This window comes from Carcharodon carcharias, chromosome 8, assembly GCF_017639515.1.
Source record: "Carcharodon carcharias isolate sCarCar2 chromosome 8, sCarCar2.pri, whole genome shotgun sequence".
Taxonomy (NCBI): Eukaryota; Metazoa; Chordata; class Chondrichthyes; order Lamniformes; family Lamnidae; genus Carcharodon; species Carcharodon carcharias.
The window spans coordinates 26,843,291-26,865,431 of NC_054474.1; positions in this window are offsets into that span (position 1 = coordinate 26,843,291).

Here is a 22,141-nt window from a genome sequence, read left to right on the forward strand (position 1 = left end):
GTCTAGTTTTCTATGAAAGAAAAATTATGGAATATTTTATGATATAATTTGCTCTAATTTTTTGGCTTAAAAAGCTGTGTATAAACCTGTTCAAATACAGAGAATGCCCAATCTGTTCCATTTATTATTAATGAAATTAGAGGGGCAGTGTTTTAGGACACTAGGGAAAGAAATTCACTTGAGCAGCATGTCGGTTCCTAGCAAGACAGGCAGTGCTACACGCCTCAGTGGGTGAACTTTTCCTGGCCCCATAGCAGTGGGCTTCAACATAGGACTGGCAGGAATTTCTGAGATATAGGCGTCAGTTACTGGGCCAACACAGGTGATTTTCCCAGAGGCGGGTTATCTTCAGCAGTGGTAGCCAATTTGCATAATTAGCTGTCCATTTGTGAGATGAACGGGCATGCTGCTGGGATCTTTCTGGTGCTAGAAAGTCCCTTCACTGAAGGTCAAGTGCAGCAGGTGCCTGGAGGTGTCTTGCCACCGATTGGCATGGGCCCCCTGCAGTCATCTCCAACCACTGAAGCCAACTGCAGGCCACAGGCACTGTCCTCAGCCATCCTGTGGAAGGTGTTCCCTTCCACAGGGGTGTCCTGGCAGCTGCAGCTACCATTTATTTAACTGAATGCAAACACTTCAGATGGCACCTCAAGATGCAGCCTCCCTCATGTTCTGACTCCGACAACAGCGGTGCCCAACTCTGGCAGTGGGGTTGTTGTTCTTCCAAGCTTGCAGGCTCCCGAATTGGGCTTGCAGCCTCAGGGACTCACACACCACCCTTAATTTGATTGGCGAGCCTGGAATTGGCCTCTTAATTGGCCACAAGATCTCACTGGTAGGTCCCCTGTCAGTCAGGATTGGGACTCAGAAATGCTCCTGACACATGCTCATTGCCTAAGAGCATAACATTCCACTCTATCTTTACGCCCAGAAGTGCTGCCAGCCCTTGGGAATTGATATAGTCTGCATAGCTTTGCTTGGAATGAATTTCTCCCTCAGTGTCTCTGCTATGTGCTGCAAAGTCGTGTGATGTGGATTCCTTCCGGTAATTGCTTGTGGGTTGTGACAGTTGGAAGCAGAGGTGAAATTTGTCCCTAGAGCACACACAGGAAATTCATCCCATGACCTATTATGCTACAGCACTGCAAGAGACCTGGAAGTAGCTGAACAGTGTGTGGGGAAGCTGTGGAAAACAAGCAAAAGCAAAAGAAAACGTGCTCCTAATTATCCTGGAGACTTTTCATTCATGAAACAAATTAGCCATTAAGTCATTACGCAGACTCTGTTACCTATTCTAGATATTACTCATCCCACCCCATGTAAAGATGATTGTTTTTGCACCTCTTTGAGAGGAAGCCTGACAAGAATCAAGCTAATTTCTCATTTAAAATCTTTAAATTCAAAACCTGATTCATTGTTGCAAATCAATTATATATACTGTGGTGCAAACTCAACTTAGGTGGTGACACATGATTGGAAGAAGAAAAAAAACAAACATTAAATGATTTGGCCTTTGTTTTTGAGAATAGTTTTTATGAAATTGCCACTTCACCTCTTGAGTCCTGGATTTGAATTCAGCACAGATTGATTAAAATGTATCCAACATACCCTCTCTGGGCTGTGGAGGCCGTAGCATAAAGTAGCTGCAAAAGACCACAAAGGATGGTTTTTGTGGGAAATAACATACTGGTACAGTGTAGGGGCTGCAATGCTGAAATTCCCATCAAGGAAACTTGTTGGGACAGTTTCAATTGGATCTCCATTCTAAATCTATGCAATGTGATGTGTGCTCTAAAATTGACCAGAGTATTTAGTGTTCTGCATACAATCCATCAAAACCACTGGATTAGATTGCAGCCATAACTCATAACCATTCATCTCTTCATCTCCACATGATATATTTGTAATGCATCCTTCTGTAGTGCCCTGATCTCAGAACCGTCATTTGCAATTTTTTTTTTATTAACACGGAATTCACACAAAAGTCCCTTTTTAGAGCATGTCCCTAGCTTGAAGCTATTAGGTAGGCACCACAGATAGTATAATATTAAGTGCTTTCAAGTAACTGCATGTTTTACAGCCTAATTTTCAGTTATCAGAGCCTTTATGAATTCCAAACACTGCAAATTGAAGTAGGCATTTACTGTCTTGTAGGCGGTGGGGATATAGTGTTAGGCAAAAATCTGTTAGCATCGTTAAAAATGAACAGCATGCATCCATGGAGATCAGCAATATTCAGCAGCACTAAAATTCTATTCTGCTCTTAGTTCTCCAATGGGGGATGCTGTTGCTTGACGTGTGTGCACAGCAGTCTATAGGCATGAAAAAAAGTTACAAAGCAAGGCAAATTATACATTTTAAATGTAATACCACATGCTGTTATAATGAAATAAGTGAAATAATGTACTCCTAATCATAAAAGCAATGTCACTTGATTGATGACAGCGAAAATAGTCATTATTTTTGCTTCATGTCATTATTGAGAAAACTGGTGCGTATCGAAGGACGTTGGGTGTGTGTGATCTTCTGGAGTTTTTTTTTAATTGCAGGCTTGAGCAGCTCAGCTCAAAGGAGTCCAAAGCATCTCAGTTAATTACCTCAGATTCTTGCCAAAGACATGCATACCATGCCAGCTGGTGTCATGGGCCTCTGATTTTCTGATCTCTGCACACTTTCTGACCTAAATTAGCACAGACATTCTGACAGGCAGTACAGGTATATATCATTTTTTTCACAGAGTGAGGATTTGGGGAATATGGTCCTTGAAGGGTGCTGAGCCAGGTTTTCAATGCAGAGTGCAGTAGGAGAAAGATGTAGCAAATGTGTTTTGTCCAATTAATGATGTAAGTGAATCACTTTTTAAGACCTAAAATAACTTCTTATTAAAGGGGCAATGTGGCACTGTTTTCATTAAAACATTTATAATGCTTTTTAAAAGGAGAATTGATTCAATTGGCAGCATGGTGATATCATCACATCTTAGATCACATCCTGTTATCTATTATATCCATCATAAATTGTGTCTGTATTTATAGCTTTACATTCAAATATTTATGCTTTTCAATTACTGAAATATAATTGTAGTTCAGCTATTAATCTGCCCAAGGTCTCACCTTATCACCGGTAATGATGTTTGCAATCTATTCTGCTCAATGTTTGCAATGAGGGAAAATGAGGTGAGAATTTATTTTAGCATTTTTAATTTTTGTGGAAGCATAGCCTTCTGTTCATTGTTGAATGCAGGAGGCTGCAAAAGCGGCTTGGCTTTGTATTTCTATTTGTGGTGGGATGGTGAAAATATGTTGTTTCAAACCCAGCACAACTTTCTGACATTCTTTCTTGAGAGTTAATGATAGCATATGTCGAACCTTATTCAATGAGGAAAGACCAATTTGATTATCAAACAGCCTTTTCATTACTTATGTAAGAAGGTTGATGACTCCGTGCTGTAGGCCACTGGAGTAGAAGTACCTCTTCGGAGCAGTGGTGTCCTGCTTGGCGTAACCAAAGAGCTAAAATTGTGCTGGTGAGCTAGTGTTTGAGTGTACTTGGGAATCCAGGGGAATGGAATTTCAGAAAGCGAGACAATTCCAAGGTGAGATCTTGGAACGTGGTTGTTGAAAACCCTCATGAGAAAAATGGAGTTTCAGTGAGGTTGACTCACAATGTGACTAACGTCTGGTTGGGTTGATGAGAAATCCATGGAAGCCATTTTGGTCACATCTGTGATTTATTGTGTAGTGTGGTGTGTTCAACCACAGTTTTGGCTTGTTAATTCAAATTAGCCTCAGAGTTCCCTGAATGTTAGGATATAAAATAAATATTAAAAATTGTTTTTTTTTGATCCTATATAATAATGTTTATTTTTGTTTGTTCACTTAGTACGCCTTGAATCTGAAACGTTGGCTACTTTAAACAAGACATTATTTCTTATATTGAGAGAAGCGATTCGTTTTAGTGAAATTTGAAGATAAAGCTTGACGATATTCTGCCTTAGGCATATGGTTCATTTTACAAAGTCTCTGGCACTGATCTAACATTGTCATCTATTTTCTTCAGCACTGACGCATTGCTTTACAGAAGTGACATTTCCACAATTTCAGCCCTCATCCTTAAAATTGTTTCATTTCTGTCTGTTAGTGCTTATCATTGTATCATTTAATCCACTTCTGAATAGTATATTAATTCAGGGATATTTAACTGAGCTAATTATTCTAGCATGTGCTGCATTTAGGATGTCCAGATTCTACATATTCATTGCTCTTTGGGGAAAAATAACATTTCCTCTAATCACTAATTTTGCTAGAAGCTTGTTTAATTTTGTATTCATGCCTCTTTTATATGATATTTAAACTGAGGCCCAGTTTGCCTCTCATTTAAAAGAATTTTAAAAATTCCCTTTTTACAGGGTGTGGGCGCTGCTGGCTAGGCCAGCATTTCTTGCCCACTCCTAATTGCCCTTGAGAAGGTGGTGGTGAGCTGCCTTCTTGAACCGCTACACTCCATGTGATGTAGGTACACCCACAGTGCTGTTAGGGAGGGAGTTCCAGGATTTTGACCCAGTTACAGTGAAGGAATAGCGATATATTTCCAAATCAGGATGGTGAGTGACTTGGAGGGGAACTCCAGGTGGTAATGTTCCCATCTACCTGCTGCCCTTGTCCTTCTAGATGGTACTGGTCATGGGTTTGGAAGGTTTTCCTAAGGAGCCTTGATGAGTTTTGGCAGTGCATTTTGTAGATGGTACACACTGCTGCTGCAGTTCGTCAGTGGTGAAGGGAGTGAATGTTTGTGGATGAGGAGCCAATCAAGCGAGCTGCTTTGATCTGGATGGTGTCAAGCTTCTTGAGTGTTGTTGGAACTGTATTCATTCAGGTAAGTGGGGAATATTCCATCACACTCCTGATTTATGCCTTTAGATGGTGGACAGGCTTTGGAGAGTCAGGAGGTGAGATACTCGCCACAGGATTCCTAGCCTCTAACCTGCTTCTGTAGCCACAGTATTTATATAGCTAGCCCAGTTCAGTTTCTGGTCAATGGTAATCACCAGGATGCTGATAATGGGAGATTCAGCGATGATAATGCCATTGAATGTCAAGGGGTGATGGTTAGATTTTCTGTTGTTGGAGATGGTCATGCCTGGCACTTGTGCATGATTCCGCTGCATTATTCGTGAAAGAGCAGATGAATTTCCCTAATGTCCTAGCCAACAATTAACCTTCAGCCAACACCACTAGCTCACAACCAGGAGGAGATTCTTCCAGAGAAACTCTATCAAATTTTAATCCCAAAAGAGAAAAAAAAGACAGGCTGGTTTGGATTGTGTGGCAGCTTAAAGTATTAAAAAAATCTGAATCCTGACCCCAGTCCACCTCCAACTCGCCCATTTCTGATTTTAATAGAAGTGGGAATGGGGAAGCAGGCAGACTGCTTTCTTCAAGGAGGTGATATAGCACTTCCGATGTTATAATGAGTCTGTGAACCTCATTCATATTTATTATTTTGCAATGTGGACAGACAGGTTTCTTGAGCCTTGGGAAGCTCAACCACTAAACCCAGGCAAGGCTGCAGGATCCAGGAGGTAAGCACCACCTACTTGCTGGATCCAGTACACTTGCCTTGACAATCCCCACAATTGAACACTAATCGCCACACCTCAGGCCTCCAATTCCCACTCGATGACTCCAATATACCCCTCCTCCCACCGAGGCCTCTTATTCTCCCATCTCCTCCCTTCAGGTCTCTGGCCATCATCCACAATAACCCTGGGATTAGCTCCCCACCCAGTGTCAACATCCCCAAGATCGAATCCCCCCTTCTGGAGCATGGACTCAAGTGGTACCTCAGCTCCCTCTGGCCTGCTCACCGTCCAGCTGGAAGCCAAGCCTGTAAAAAAGCCTGGCCTTTTTGAGGCAGGACACCTGTCTTTGCTGACACTTGGATGGAATAATGTGAAAATATCACACAGATTGCAGCAGTTCAAGAAAACTTCACACCACCACCTCCTCAAGGGTAATTAAGGATGGGCAACAAATGCTGGCTTTGCCAGTGACATTAACATCCAGTGAATGAATAAAAACAAAACAACTGTGAAGTTAACACTGACGCGTGAGTTCCCTGCACTCTACTAACTCCCCTGGACTCCTGGTGGGTTAGCCAATTGCTGTATACCAGCCCATAGGCTTCCCAACACAACGGGTATGAGGTGCTGACTGATCATTGAGACACACTCACTAACTGTTTCAGTATCCATCTATTAGCACATTAACTCTTTCATCCTCTGACAGTTTTTATTTCTAAATTTGTAAAAGTACCTTTTGTTTTACAAATCCAGCATGAAAAGTATTTACCTTTTCTAAATTATTTCATTGGCAAATTACTCAGAAATCTTGACGTGACAAACAGATCTGGGCAGTTATTTTTACAGCTGTAAATAGTGATACCATAAATCCTGGTCAGCATGCAGGTGATTTGGTAATTCCCCCCATCAATCAGGTTTGGAGACAGAACTGCTGTGAATAACTGGGATTGATTTTACCGACAGTTTGTAATTCCGTAACAATCCTCCACTCTGTGCACCCTGCTAGCGGATACATCCTGGCTAACTGTTCATGTAGTTCATGAATTTTCTGTAGAATTTCTGCTCCAGTAAAAGACTCTGCCGTAATTTCTAAGTATGAAAGCTGCTTGATTTCCCATGGTCCTGCCACAAAGAATCAAGACCAAGTGAAGCGTGCAGGTCGAGCAGTCTTAGAGATCAGGAGGACTACAGGATACGGAAGAAGAGGCAAAGTAGAGTCAAGTAGCAGACAGGGAGAGGGGTGAATAGAGGGGTGAGAAGGTGGGGGAGGAGAGGAGAAGGAGGATTAGTTGTGGAGAGATGGAGGAGAGGGGAGAGGGAGGAGAAGCAAAGGAAACCACTTCACTTGGGAGAAAGAGGCCGACAAGCCACGTAAATTGAAAGCAGCCAACTTCCATCCGCTAGACCCAGAATTGCATCTCGGTATGATAGAAAGCTTTGTGATTGCAGTGAATGCTCCTCACCTATTGATAAGAATCTGTTTGGCTACGTTCATCTGTGGCCATCAATTCCTGAAGTGGGATTTGAACCCAGAGCTACAAGATCTCCTACATCCGTAAGCATTAAAATAATTTGTTGATATGAACACCTTCTCTTCCTTTCATTAGTTAAAACTCCTCGATCAGTTTAAGATTGTGAGGTTTTACAGCCTTTGTGTTTCCCCTACAGTCACAATTTTTAAAAAAAAATTCATTCACAGGATGTGGGCTTCGCTGGCTTGACCAGCATTTATTGCCCATCCCTAGTTGCCCTTGAGAAGGTGGTGATGAGCTGCCTTCTTGAACTGCTACAGTCCATGTGGTGTAGGTACACCCACAGTGCTGTTAGGAAGGGAGTTCCAGGATTTTGACCCAGCGACAGTGAAAGAACGGCAATATATTTCCAAATTAGGATAATGAGTGACATGGAAGGGAGCTTCCAATCAGAAAATGCAGCTCCATTTTTGTCTGTTGAAAATTAGTTTCAAGTAGAAATGATTAGTGAGTGTCAATGAGCTGTGCAATCCATTTCACCAGCATTGATATTAAATCATATGACCTCTTGTGACATGCTGATGGCAGCCAGGAATATGCAATTAAAAGCGTTAATATTTATATTCTGTGTTTGAATTCTTTTATCTGTGATAGTTGGCAGTTGTATGCCTCCTGTCCCTTGTAATATAAAGAGAAAGCTGTATACATATCTAGTTGAAGTTTATTCACAATGAAAATTTATTGGTGAAACTAAAGCTACTTGAAATATGTGGTAAGCAAAAGAGAACACAACTCTCACGCTTAACGATAATACCAGGAAGTGATTCTGCTAGAGAAGGCAAAAGGCTATAAAGGGTTAAGTGTAGTAGGATTAAGCGATGTGAGGAGGATGTGCAATCATGTGCTACTGAATTGTACTACTGATCTGTACTACTAAATTGGTGATGTGAGCTGTTCATTCCTGATCTGTGGCTCTTTGGACCCATGTGGTCCAATGTTGCTCAATGGAATACTTTCTGCTGTAGTGCAGAATCCATTCTCGTACTTGCATGCAGAATAACAAATTAAGGTTCACAACAGACAACAACTTCTCAAATCACTAGGTACTGCTTTGAGGGCACAATTGCAACCTACCTGTGTGTTCTTAGGGGCCCTTGGTTGGTTAAAGTACTGTTGGTTGTATGTTTGGTGATAAAATGCTGTCTTGTATCAAATAGTTAGGAGTTGCTAATGTTTTTTGTGTCTCTGTCTCACACTGCAATGCATACAATTACACACCATGATGTTTATATTAGTTTCACAGTTGATTTAACATCAAGTGTCATAATTAATAATGTTTACAATTAATCTCTGCAGTGCTGCTGCATAAAATATGATGTATTATAATATTTAAACACTAATTTTCATTCATCAGACTGAGATACAGCAACTCCAGTGGTGATGATTTAGAGCCAAGTGTTTGAGAACAAAAGGGGAATCTTTATAAATCCAGTGAAGAAGAAACAGCAGGAGAATGCTCTCCAAACTACTTTTATTGCATTTTTCCAACCCCCTGTAGTAGCTGACACTCATGATATTTTTTGCTTTTAAAAAAGGGGAACTGTTGTGTATCTGAATTACGACGTAATTCGAAACGTTACAAAGGGAATTGTCTGTACCTTTATTGTTGCCTCTCAGTTGTCCTATGTTCCTGTGTTTCTTTATTCTTCAAAACTGCTGGTTAAAGGAAGCCTGAGAGCAGACGTGTTGAGCAGAATTCCCCCCTGCAGTCACATCATGAATTGCAAGTTTTTTTTTCCCACAGCCACTGTCCCCATTTATGATGTCACAGTCTGTCAATGGGGAGTTTTCAAACTGTTGTTTGTTGCTGTCCTCAGTTGCAAGTGGTAGTGACTTCTTTGCTTAGTCAATGCTAGTCCAAGGAAGTATCCCTCTTTTTAAATTCAGACTTCTTTGGAAATAAAAATATGCGTTAACTGTGTTTATTTTTATTCTGCTTGAACATTTCTGTCTAAATCATGAGTACTGATTCAGAGAAACCAGCTGGGAAGCAACACCGAGCCCAGCATCGCAAGGGAATAGAATAAATATTATGGGGAAAACCATTCTGACTTTTAACTGTTCTTAATCTCAATTTCACAACAATGGCAGCTGTGGGTCTGGTTGGTGAATAACACATTGTATCAATTCATTTACGTTTACTAGTTTTCTTTCAATGCACATCAGAAGATTTGATACCCCCACTCATCAATGTTGCAAGATTAATACTTGTGGCCGTCTGCAGGGAGTAGTGAGGGAGTGGGCTGCCTTTCCTTTGAATCAGGTATTGGTACGGTCAGGTTGATGGTTATGGCATTTCTGTCAGGGATCTCTTTAATTTGAAAGGAGGTTTTCCCATGAGAATGACTGAAGTCTTTTTATTTCAGGAGTTCTGTTATTCAGAGCTTTTCAGCCAATACAGTGATTACTTTTAAAAGAAGATAAATGTGCCACACATGTTAAGGATCGCTGTGAAGTTTTTGTTTTGTGCAATCTATGTGAGTCACACATGAAGTCAAAGTTGTCCTGAAATGGACTATTTCTAATCCACATCAATGACCACCTCCATTCATCAACCTATCTTCAGTGCTTCTGACAAATCTATTCTGAATTTATCAGCTTCATTTCGATTGCACAGCCTCAATGTGCACTCCCATCTTTGCTCTTGCAACATCATGATTGAATTGTTAAGATATTTGTTTCTTCCATACCCTCTTCAATTAAAATCTTCAGTCTTACTGTATCTTCTAAATCTCTTGGGTTCAGCCACAAGCTGCCTCCTTCATTTATTGACATTCTTGAATTCATTAGACTTTTCAGATTTTAGATGAAGATCTTCTATCTCCACAGTTGCTCACTTTATTTTCAAGGAGCTTGCTTTCCTTTTTTGTGTCAAGAATACTTCTCTTCCACTCAACAACCCTTAGCTCCATATATCTCACAGGATATGAATACCACTTTCATATCTTTGATGCTCTTCTCTCACCACTCGCTCACACTTGGACAAGATATAGAAAGAAAATGCTGTCATTTCATTGATGATCTTTCTCTCACTTTGGCTTCTAACCTGCTTACCATTTAAGATAGAAATGAGGAGGAATTTCTACTTTCTGAGGGTCATTAGTTTTCTTCTCTTTATCCTTTCATGGGATGTCACTGGCAAGGCCAACATTGGTTGCCCATCCCTAATTGCCCTTGAACTGAGTGGCTTGTGAAGCCATTGCAGAGGGCAGTTAAGAGTCAATCACATTGCTGCGAATCTGGAGTCACATGCGGCCAGACCAGATAAAGATAGCAGATTCCTTTTCTTAAAGGGCATTAGTGAACCAGCTGGGTTTTTTATAACAATCAATGATAGTTGTCATGGTCACCATCACTGAGACTAGCTTTATACTCCAGATGTATTAATTGAATTGAAATTCCACCAGTAGCTATGGTGGGCTTTGAACCCATGTTTCCAAAGCATTAGCCTGGACCTTTGGAATACTAATCCAGCGACACTACCACTATGCTACCATCTCACATCTCCCTCCTCCCTCCTCCCTCCCCCACCCCCACCCCCACCCCCACCCCCACCCCCGCCCCCGCCACCCCTTGTCGCTAGCGTCTGGAATTTCTTCACCAGCGAGCCATGAAGTTTGGGCCATTGAATATATCTAAGTCTAAGTTAGACAGATTTTAGATTAACAGGAGAGTCGAGGGCTATGGGGGACAGGCAGGAAAGTGGAATTAAGACCACCATCATATCAGCCACGATCTGATCAAATGGTGGAGCAGGCTTGAGGGGCTTAATCCTGCTCCTATTTCTTACGTTATTATTATTATCATTCTTCCTTTTCTCTACTTTATCATTACTACTGCTACATTCATCGTTGTTTTACTGAATTTTTCCTAACCCCAATGAACTCTCCTTCACAATCTTTGCCCAAACTTTTGAAATTGGAGCTTACTGCATAATCACCTAATCTGACCTCAGTTTGTGCAATTCCTATTTACCCTCTATCTGTTGCGTGACTTTCATCCAGGATTCTCAGCTTAATAATCAAGTCATTCCAGTGCAACCAAGTGTTGGATAGATGGAGGTTTTCCTTTCTTTGATATTCCCTCAACAGTTAAACCCAAATATACAAGCCAATATGTAATGCATCATTTTCCTTGTTTCCCAAATGCAATTTGATACTGAGTCATGGTTAATTGTCATACTAGGGATGCATAATTGAACCGAAAGCACTCCAAAACTATTCAATTTGAGACATGAGTCAGAAGTTTTGGTGCAATCTAACAGTTTGAAACCTGCATTAGAATATTTTTCTATATATAGATCATGCTATTGCTGGTGGAGACCATGACAATTTAAATGTCTACTGAAACTAAAAAGGAGCATCTTTTATTGATGTTGAGAATTTGGCAAGTGAGAACTATATTTAATTCCCAAACATACTGTGCTTCCAAAAGCCATAATTTTGTTGGACGCTACCTTGGCCAGCAGTGTGTGCAATTGTTTGATTCCTCTGCATATCTACTGTCGTATTGTGTTTCTGCAGGGCTACATTCTGCAGGGACTCTTAATGAATGAGCATTCTCAGAAAATTTCAGCTAAATACAGAAATGTACACATGAAATTACTCTATTAAAATGGACAGTATCAATTTTGAGGAGAAAGGATGAGGAAAATATCTTTCATAATTGACACATGATGTGAAAATTTTTCAGTATAATTTATGTCATGATAATGTTTCATTCTCTCCACTGTTCTGTCCTATTTACCAGATGCAGAGTCCCACACACTGTCATTCCTTGTGTGTTTGCTTAGCCAGTGAGTGTCAACAAGATATTATTTATCTAGACTGCATCACAGCCAAGGGCTTTGCTGTCATGCCCCAATATGCATAGGTTTGCATTCTAGTAGTAATCACTCAGGTGAATACCAATTAGGAACAGGAATTTTCCAGGCCCCTCCCCACTTCCAACTCCTTACCTTGGGACAAAACCAATTTTAGCCCACCACTGCCACGACTGTGATTTATATGGCCCAGCATTATACCTCATCTTTACTCACGGAACCATTGAGGAATCCCTGTATTCCAACTTTAATCTAAGAGAAAGATAAAAGTGGTGGGATATTAACCCATCAGGCATTACTGGGAGAGTTGGACAGACAAACTACCACAAGGTGCAAGGGCAATAAATCACTTCTATTCTGTTCTCTAGCCCAAGAACCAAACTGTTGGAGCAGGGAGGTAAGTCAGCACTGAAACTTCAACACACTAAAGGAATGGTAAACACTGTTTTTGAACTGCTGAAATTGACAGTAGTGTGCCCCAAAGGCCAAAAGGAGCACTGGTCAAAGAAAGACAATTATGAGAGTGTGAATGATGACAGTATTAGCCTCATAGATGTAAAATGTAATGTTAAGTGTGCTCTTACAGTTGCATTTAGCCTGTTAAGAATGTTAGATTCAAACTCTGGTACTACTTTATGTTAATGAAATAGTGTCCCAATCACAGACTGAAAGCAAATAAGTCATTTCAGGTTCTTTGGAACTGATGAAAAAGCTCCGGGCTGGATTTATTGCGGGAATCCTGATGGCCGGCCTCCTGAATCACAGGAGAGACTTTGGGCGTGGAGGTATTCGTAGCTTTTTTGTTGCCAGATCATAATTCCCACATTCAGGACAGAAACTAAGGAAGGAGCATAAAAGAGGAATTTACCTGTACAAAATGGGAATAGTTAGAATGACAAGTGCCTCCCTGAACTGGACATTAGTTTTTGCTTTGAGAGTGCCTCCTGTAAACTAAGAGATTACAAAGGAACAGTTCATCTGTGAAGAGTAGAGAGTTCCTCTGTCAAGAAAGGAAGCATTGTGAACTGTGAGGAGGATAGTGTAGAACTTTAAATGGGCTTAGAGAAGTTGGTGGAAAGGGCAGAGAGGTGGCAGATGAAGTTCAATGCAGAGAAGTATGAGATGATTCATTTTGGCAGGAAGGACATGGAGAGACAATGGGCGGAATTTTCTGTGCCGCTGGCATCGGGTGTGTTCAGCGGCATAAGCGGACAATATGGCGTTAAGGCAAGAAATCAATTTCATGATGTCATGAAACCAGTTTGCGATATTCTGCTCAGCCCATCGATGGCGGGCCGTGTTTCTGTCAAAAATCAAGTCCTTAACAGCGACCTCATTGTAATCCATCAGCTTATCATCATAAGGCCAGCCCACCGAAATCATCCCCCCATGCTGGATGGTCCTATCACCTCAGCGGAAAAACACACCGGTGCAGAACACGTCATGACAACTGTGACATGCAGAAGTCGGGACTTGCCGCCAGGGCCTCGCTCCCATCGCAGACATCCAAGGAGCAGAAGATACTGGAGCTCAACAGCAACGGCACACTGGAGGAATGCCCATGCTGGGTGGATTCTCATGGACATGGCTCTGCCGCGAAGCAACTCATGGAAGTTGGAAAGTCACTGTTGAGGATCTGCTCACAATGGATGATGGTCGAGGGAGTGGGGAGGAAGGTGTTTGGGAGAGGAAGATGTACCGAGGGATGGGGGAGGAAGGTCTAGGATCGACTGGGAGATGAAGAGGTGCTGAGGGGGGAGGGGGGAGGCAGGGTGAGATTGGGAGGGAGGAACAAAGTTGTCAGGAGCGGTGAGGTTGGGAAGCGGGAAATGAAGCTGTTGGGTGGGTGAGGTTGGGCAGGGGGAATGGACGTGTTGGGGGGAGGTTGTTGGGGAAGGGAGTACGGGGGAAGACGGGTTAAGGGGCGAAGAGGGCAACTGGGGAGGTAGGTGTAAGGGGCGGCAGGAAGGTGTAAGGGAAGGAAGTTCTGCAGAGATGGCAGGGACCCCAGGGGGAGGAAGGAGTGTGGAAAGGGGAGGGAGTCCAGGAAGAGGATGGAGTGCAGAGAGGGAAGGGAGTCTGTGGGGGGAAGGAGTGCAGAGAAGGGAGGGAGTAAGGGTGGAGGAAGAAGTAAGGCTGGAGGAAGGAGTCAGAAGGGGGATGGATTAACCAGGGGTGGGGGGTGAGTCTGGGGTAGGGGGAAGGACTAAAGGTGGGGGGGGGGGGGGTGGGTGGCGCTGGGGTAATTTGGGGGGGTGGGGGGGGGGGGCGGGGTGGAATTCCAGAGAGGAGGGGGGAATATCCAGGTGAACGTGCAAGGGAGGGCTCTGATGATTCCATGACTGCCTCCTGAGAAGCAAACTGAGAGTAGGCATGGTACGAGGGAATGGTGAGAATGACCAAGGGCAGAGTGAAGCAGTAGGGTGGCAGGGTGAGGGTTCGAGGGTCGCAGTAGAAAGTACAGCAAGGGTGGTTGATGGGGACTCAGAGTAGACACGGACCCTAGAGGTGGGAAGGTGGAGCTTATGGAGGCGATTGTGGATGGGAGGGTGGTATTTTCAGGAAGGAAGGGAACATGCAGGTACACTTGGACATCCCCAAAGGAAAAGATTGTGGCTGGTAGGTCATGGAAGGGAGGTGGAATGTAATGTCAGGGAGGTCAACAGTGATGGTGGAAAGAAAATGGGTGACTGGGGGAGGGGATTAACTGGGGGAGCAAATAAAATACTGTATCTCCGCCATGCTGTCTAAATCAAAAGTGAAATGAGAGTCATGGTGAGTGAGATCAGGCACTACATGGGGGTGCAGTCGGTGGGTGTGCGGAGGTGCAGGTCAGCTCAGATGGACGACTGAAAGTGAACCTCAGCAGACAGCATTGAAAATGCTCAGGATGTCAAAGTGAGTGTGATATGGGAAAGGTCCGCATGCATGGGAGAGTGTTTGTACAAGGCTCTGAAAGGCTTGCCAGACACACACTTCTCTCTCCAGAATCACTCATTGGCTTGCTGCTCCCTCTGTGGTGAGAGAGAACAAGGCTGAGGGGCTCACAGGAAAAAGAAAGCCTCTGAGATTCCTGAGTGGATGACCCAGGGGTATTCAGCTGCCGTTCCTCCACCCTTCGGGTGCCCGGGGGCTCAGGCCTGACTTCTTGAGGGAAAGGAGCACCTGGAGGGACGTCGAGGTGCCCTGTTTCCCTCTTACATTGCCACTGCAGGGACTCACTGATGGCTGCACACATCTCCACGTTCTGCTGGACCAGGATCTCCATGATATCCGCCATCCTCCCCATGGAGACCTCCATACATGCACATGTGGGCACCACTTCATCAGAGAGCAGGCAGATGCACTTCTCCGACTCATGAGCCACTCTGTTGAGGGCTTCCAACAACTCTGTGTGATGTTCCCACAAATTCTGCTGACTCTACAGGATGAGTTGGAAGGCCAAATCCAGAGGCTTGTCATCTGACCTCACATATGCCTCTTCCCCAGCAGTCCTCTGACTGCCAGGGTGCTTGGCCGCACCTGCCTTCTCCTGCTGCGGATACATGTCCGTGCGGTGACCACCGGATTGTGAACCCGAGCCTGCTCTAGATCTAGGTCCCACTGAGGTGTGTGTCTCTGCGCTGGTGGAGGGTGTGTGTAAGTGCTGTGACGGGTCTTCCAGGCTACTGATTTCCAGCTCTTCAATGGAGAAGGTGTCCTCTTGGCTGGAGGTGAGGACCTGGATGAAGCTGAGGGATTGGCTGGCTGAGGGTGTCATTCACTTGGCAGAGCTCCCTGTGAACCAGAGTAGTGATAATTAATGAATGGCAGCACAGTCAAAAACAGGAGGGAGAGCACTCACATTTGCGCTGAGGGAGGGATGAGTGGTGCAGGGGGTGTTTGCTGCTGGTCTCAGCAGTCAGCGTGATGGCACACTGCTCAAATTGAGTGAGGGGTCTAATGTGGGCCACTCTACCCCTGGTCTGGGACCTCTCCCTGCCGATGTGAGCAGGCTTCTCCTGCATGAAAATAGATGGAGAGAGTGTGAGTAGGGCATATGGCTCTGCGTGAAATGTTTGTGTGGTGAGCGGATCCATGGACAGGATGAGGATGTGAGCTCCAGAGGATATGAGCCTGATGGAGATGTGAGGGCGTGTGAGGGTTAGTGGTGGTGTCCCTTGAGGTGTGAGATCCCTGTGGATGTGTGATGGGTTTGTGAGTCTGGGTTGAGGGTGATGAGAAGAGTGACTTACCCTGGTGGACGAATGAGACCATTGATCCTGTTGCAACATGGGGCATTGGTGCTGGATTGGTGATGCTGCTGCCTATCCCATGACCAGATTGGGGGTGGAGGACATCACGGCGGGCCTCCAAAAAGTGCTCAAGGGATGCATCATTACACCAGGGGGTATGCAGTCTTCTTGCCTTTCGGGGCCATGTCTTCCGTGCTTCAGTCCTGGGCTAGAAGCGCTGAGAGGTGTGCACGCGGCTGCACTTTAAATGTGGCACCTGGTTTGAGGAAGCGGTGGGGTGATGGTGTGGCAGGCGAATGAGAGTGTACCCGCCATTGAAACGGCTTGTTTCCTGGAAATGCATAATTAATGCGGCAGGTTTGGGACGATACACCATGAGAAGCCGCCATTGCGGCCAGTGGGTAAAATGTCACTTACTGCAAACCTGGGATGATCCCGCCTAATGTTTTAAAAATATGTACAACAGTAAAAGGGGTGCAGGAGCAGAGGAATCTGGGTTTATATGTGCATAAATCATTGAAGGTGGCAGGATGCATTGAGAGAGCTGTTAATAAAGCCTACACTATCCTTGGCTTTATTATTAGGGGCATAGAGTACAACAGCAGAGAAGTTATGCTGAATATATATAAGGCATTAGTTTGGCCTCAGTTGGAGTATTGTGTCCAGTTCTGGGTGCTGCACTTCAGGAAGGGTGTAATGGCAGAAAAGATTCATGAGAATGATTCCAGGGACCAGAAACTTCAGTTATGAAGAGAGATTGGAGAAGTTAGGGCTGTTCCTAGAGAAAAGAGGGTTGAAAGGGGATTTGATAGAGGTATTCAAAATCATGAGAGGTCTGGACAGAGTAGGTAGGGAGAAACTGTTCCCACTAATGAAAGGACTGAGAACGAGAGGGTGTAAATTTAAAGTAGTTTGCAAAAGAAGCAAAAGTGATATGAGGAGAAACTTTTTTCAGCAATGAGTGTTTAGGGTCTTGAATCCACTGCCTGCGAGTGTGGTAGAGGCAGATTCAACTGGAACAGTCAAAAGTGAATTAGATAGTTATTTGATAAGGAAGAATGTGGAGGGTTATGGGGAGAAGGTGGAGGATTGGCACTAGGTAAGTTGCTCATTCGGAAAGCCGGTGCAGACACAATGGGCCAGATGATAACAATTCTGTGATTTTGAGGAACAGAGGAGGAGCTGGAACAAGGAAGTAGAGTGGCTGCTCAGCTAACTTCTGGAAAAATGGTAGTTAACAAGACAAATAGATCACAGGTAATTTCAATATCATTCATTCAGATTTAAAATACTTCAATTGTGAAATTCAAAGTTTTGCAAAATTAACCAGAATGCATAGAATGGTTGTGGTTGTTAGAGGTCAATCACCTCAGTTCCAGCATTGTCGGGGGGTGCCTCAGGTAGTCCTCGGCCCAACCATCTTCAGCTGCTTCCTCAATGACTTTCCCTCTATCTTAATGTCAGAAATGGGGATTTTTGCTGATGACTGCACAATGTTCAGTTCCATTCATGCCTCCTCAGGTACTGAGGCAGTCCATATGAACATGCAGCAAGACCTGCAACATTCAGGCTTGGGTGAATAAGTGGCAAGTAACATTCGCACTACACAAATGCCAAGCAATGAGCATCTTCAACAAGGGAGAACCTAACCATTTCCACTTGACATTCAATGGCTTACATTTGCTGAATCCCCCACTATCAACATCCTGGTGGTTATCATTGACTGGACTGGACCAGCCACGTAAATACTCTGGTTTCAATAACAGGTCAGAAGCTGGGAATTCTGCAGCAAGTAACTCAACTCCTGACTCCCCAAAGCGTGTCCACCATCTATGAGGCACAAGTCAGGAGTATGAATACTCATCACTTGCCTGGGTGAGTGGAGCTCCAACAACACTCAAGAAGCTCAAAATCATCCAGGACAAAGCAGCCAGCTTGAATGGCACTCCATCCACCAACCTAAACATTTACTCCCTCCAACATTGATGCACAGTGGCAGCAGTGTGTACTATATACAAGATACACTACAGCAACTCGCCAAGGCTTCTTCCACAGCACCTTCCAAACCTGAGACTTTTAACACCCAGAAGGGCAAGGGAAGCAGATACATGGGAACACCACCACTTGCACGTTCTCCTCCAAGTCCCTCACCATCCTGACTTGGAATGATATTGCCATTCCTTCACTGTCGCTGGGTCAGAATCCTGGAACTCCCTTCTAAACAGCACTGTGGGTGTACCTACACCACATGGACTGCAGCAGTTCAAGAAGAAAGCTCACCACCACCTTCTCAAGGTCTATTAGGGGTGGGCAATAAATGCTGGTCTTGGTAGCAATGCCCATATTCCGTGAAAGAATTTTTAAAAAATTGATGTCAATTCAAACTGTCATCAGATAGCCATCAGACTGACATCAGCAACAATTTGCATTTATGTAATGCGTTCATGTAGGAAAAATAAATCTCCCAAAGCACTTGACAGGAGAATTATTGATCAAAGCCGAAGCAAAAGAGCCTATATTTTTGCTCCCTCGTCGGATGCGCAGAGACAGGAAAATTCCTGGATCTGTGGACCCAACCTTTAAAAATGGCCACCTGCAGTTGGGATTTTCATTCCAGGGGGTACGGGCTGGATTGGGAGTTGGGCCTGCTGCCCCCAGAACGAGTGCAGAGGCTGCCAGTTGTGGAGATGGGCTGGGTGGGGGAGGACTCCCTCTGTGCTCCAGCACTTGAAGTTATTCTTAAAAAGATTACAACAAAAAACAGCCCTGCAGCCCTCACCCCTCACACCCCTTCACCCCCAACATACTTCCCATGCCCCACCCATGCCAACCTCTGACACCCATGCTCCCACCCACATTCCCCTTATGGCCCTTCATACACCTTGTGCCAATTCATGCCTCTCTATTCATTCCCCATGACCCCTCATACCCCCTATGCTCCCCACATCCCTATGGCCCTTTATAGCCTTTATGCCAACTTAGTGACAACTCATGTCAACCCATGGCCCCCCACTCACCACTCTATGCCCTTACCTCCTGCATGCCAACTCACCTAATATCCTTTGGCAGCGTCTTGACAGCTTGACAGTTCTTTGACGGCTTAACAATTCCAATGAGTTAATGCACTTTTTACACACAATCATGCTCACTTTTAATAATCCCAAATGGTACTTAATTCTCCAAAAGGTTGCCTTACCTCTCCCAAAGTTGTCTCGGGATTATATCTAAATGAATCCACCAAGTTCAGATGTCCTCTTACCAGGTCTAATCTGCCCACTTCAACTTTGACACTCTTGGCTTACCAAAATCCCACTTCAGTGAGGCAGCTGATGATTTAAATGGCCTGCTGCCTCTGTTAACCACACATACGTGAACCCCATCTCGACTCCACTCCAGCCACTGCAAAAATAGAAAATGCTGTGTTCAGAGGCGGGATGTGGAATTTCCTGGATTTTTACCACAACGGGGAGTCTCTCCATTGCAGTGAAAATCTGGGCCAAGATGCTGCATGTGTAATCTGACAGGGCCATTCCAGGGGCTTGGTCAGTCATTGAAGAGTCACTTCAGAACACTCACTGTGAGCTGCACTATCCCAGTCTCCAGTGAATGTGGGGGTAGGCCAACATGGATGTGCGGGAGAGGGGAAAAGCCAATGTGTAAGCTGTAGAAAAGCTTGGAATAGTGAAATGCAATACAACAATGGGGGAAATTATCAGTTACTGCTGGTACACTTGCAAATTTTATCCCATGTAAAAAAGGAAGAAAATGTTTTACTGACAAAATAAAAATGATTGCAGATTATGTAAATAAACAAACCAAATTCGGATTGTAAGAGTTTTTGGAACATTCACGTGATGGCGGCTTTAACTGGGATTCATGAGTAATAAACAAAGCAAAATGCATAATAACATAAAAAACCAGCATTTGATAATAAAAATCAATACAGCTTTTTGCAAGCAAAATTAATTTATATTTATAGACTACAGGACAGGAAGGAGCAATTTTACAAAAGTGAAGTTAGGAAATCCGACATTAATTTCACATGAAAGTACATTTTGAACATTCAAAACTCTGTGCCTGGGTTGGCTCTGTGTTTCATTTTGTCGATAATAAGGTTATCCTGTCAGCTCACAAAGGGGTCTGACTGTCTAGAATATTGTTACAAGGTGCCAACGCTCTCCTCATCCCAACAGGCTACTGTAATTCATGCTCTTGTAAAATAACAACTTGCATTTTTATGGTGCTTTTAGTAAAACGTCCCAAGGTGCTTCAAAGGAACATAATCAAACAAACCTTGAATCAAAGAAGGACACAAGATCAAGCGACTAAAAACTTGGAACAAAAAAGGGGTTTTAAGGAGCATCTTAAGAGAAAGAGTTGGAAAGGTGTTAAGATTTACAGGGAGGATTCCTGAGATTAGTACTTAGGCAGCTAAGGGCATGACCACCAATGATGGGGTAAGGGAAGGAAGTGGGAGATGGACAAGAGATTAGAAGGTTGAAGGGCTCAGGAGGTTAGAGCGATAGCGAGGAGCAATGCCACAGATGTATTTTCATATGAGAGTGGGAATTTTGAAAAGGATGCGTTTGGGGGCTGTGTACCCCCAGAGGTCAGTGAGGATAGGATGATGGGTGAATGGGATTTGATGCAAGTTAGCGGACATACAGCAGAGTTTTGCATGAGTTTAAGTTATGAAGGACGGGGAACCGATCAGGAAAGAATTGTAATAATTGAGGGTGGAGGTAGCAAAACCATGGAGGAGGGATTTAGCAGCAGTTAGGTTGAGGCATGGACAATATTACAGAGCTGGAAGAAGGCAGCCTTGATGACGGAGAGGATATGGAGTGGGAAGATCAGCTCAGTGTCAAACAGGGCAAGAGCAGTCTGGTTCAGTCTGATACGGTGGTCAGGGGGGGTTACATTAAAGGTGCTACCTGAAGGTAAGCTATTGTTGCTGCAGATTTGCCCCATCACTTGAGAAGATTGTGAATTAGGGCTGCAGGTTTACTTTTGAGCTTGGTTGATCTCTGGCATATAAAGCATTAGGCACAGATGGTATCATATCAGCTGATGGACATATTGTGAGTGACAACACATTTGATGTTGTTAGATTCCACAATATACTGAGTACCGCTCACAGTAAGATCACTATGTGGAGGTGCTTAACTGAGAGATGAATCTTCCCCCAACTTTTACATCCAACCCCCAAAAAAATAGTTTGAGATTAAGGGGCAATTACCAAATATCACTCCTACACATCCATAGCAGTATTCCATTGGAAGACAATGGGAACAGGTCACCCAATTTGCTGATTAATCTGGGAAGATTGTGTGGAAAAAATGGGAAAGAGTCCTCAATACTAGCAAAAGCATTGTTCCCCCTTCTGATTCCTTATTTGTGTTATTTGTACAACCAGCGAACAGGAGACAGAATATGTTACACAGTCGACAAAGATTATGTAATGTCAATGAGGTAGAAACGGTTGGAAAGAGACAGGAAATAAGGTACAATTAAGCTGAAGAACAGCTCAGATTTATTTATTCGTACAGTGTTGCCCATAATTACCTTGAGATCTGTCATGCTTTTCTCTTCTGCTTAAACCTTGAGCTGCATCCTTTTCCCTATGGTCGCTCCTGGTTCGCTGATCACAGTTGTTTTTCATTTAAAATGAGAAAATGCTGAAATCTTTTTTTTAAAAAAAAACATCACAATTAAAAAGAGTTAAATCTTTAAAGTATTAATCAAAGTCTGCTACAAACTTTACATTAGTCAAGTAGGGAAAAATAAGGAGACCCCTGAGTCTATAGATTCCTTAATACTAGAGGCAAATTAAAGCCAGATGGAGTAGTCAGATATCAGGGTACATGCTACGTTTAATTATTATCAAATTCAGGGGAGGAAAATGCTCGACAACAATTCCAATGAACCTGCATTTGAGATGCAGGTTGTTAATGTACAATGCACCTGGGCT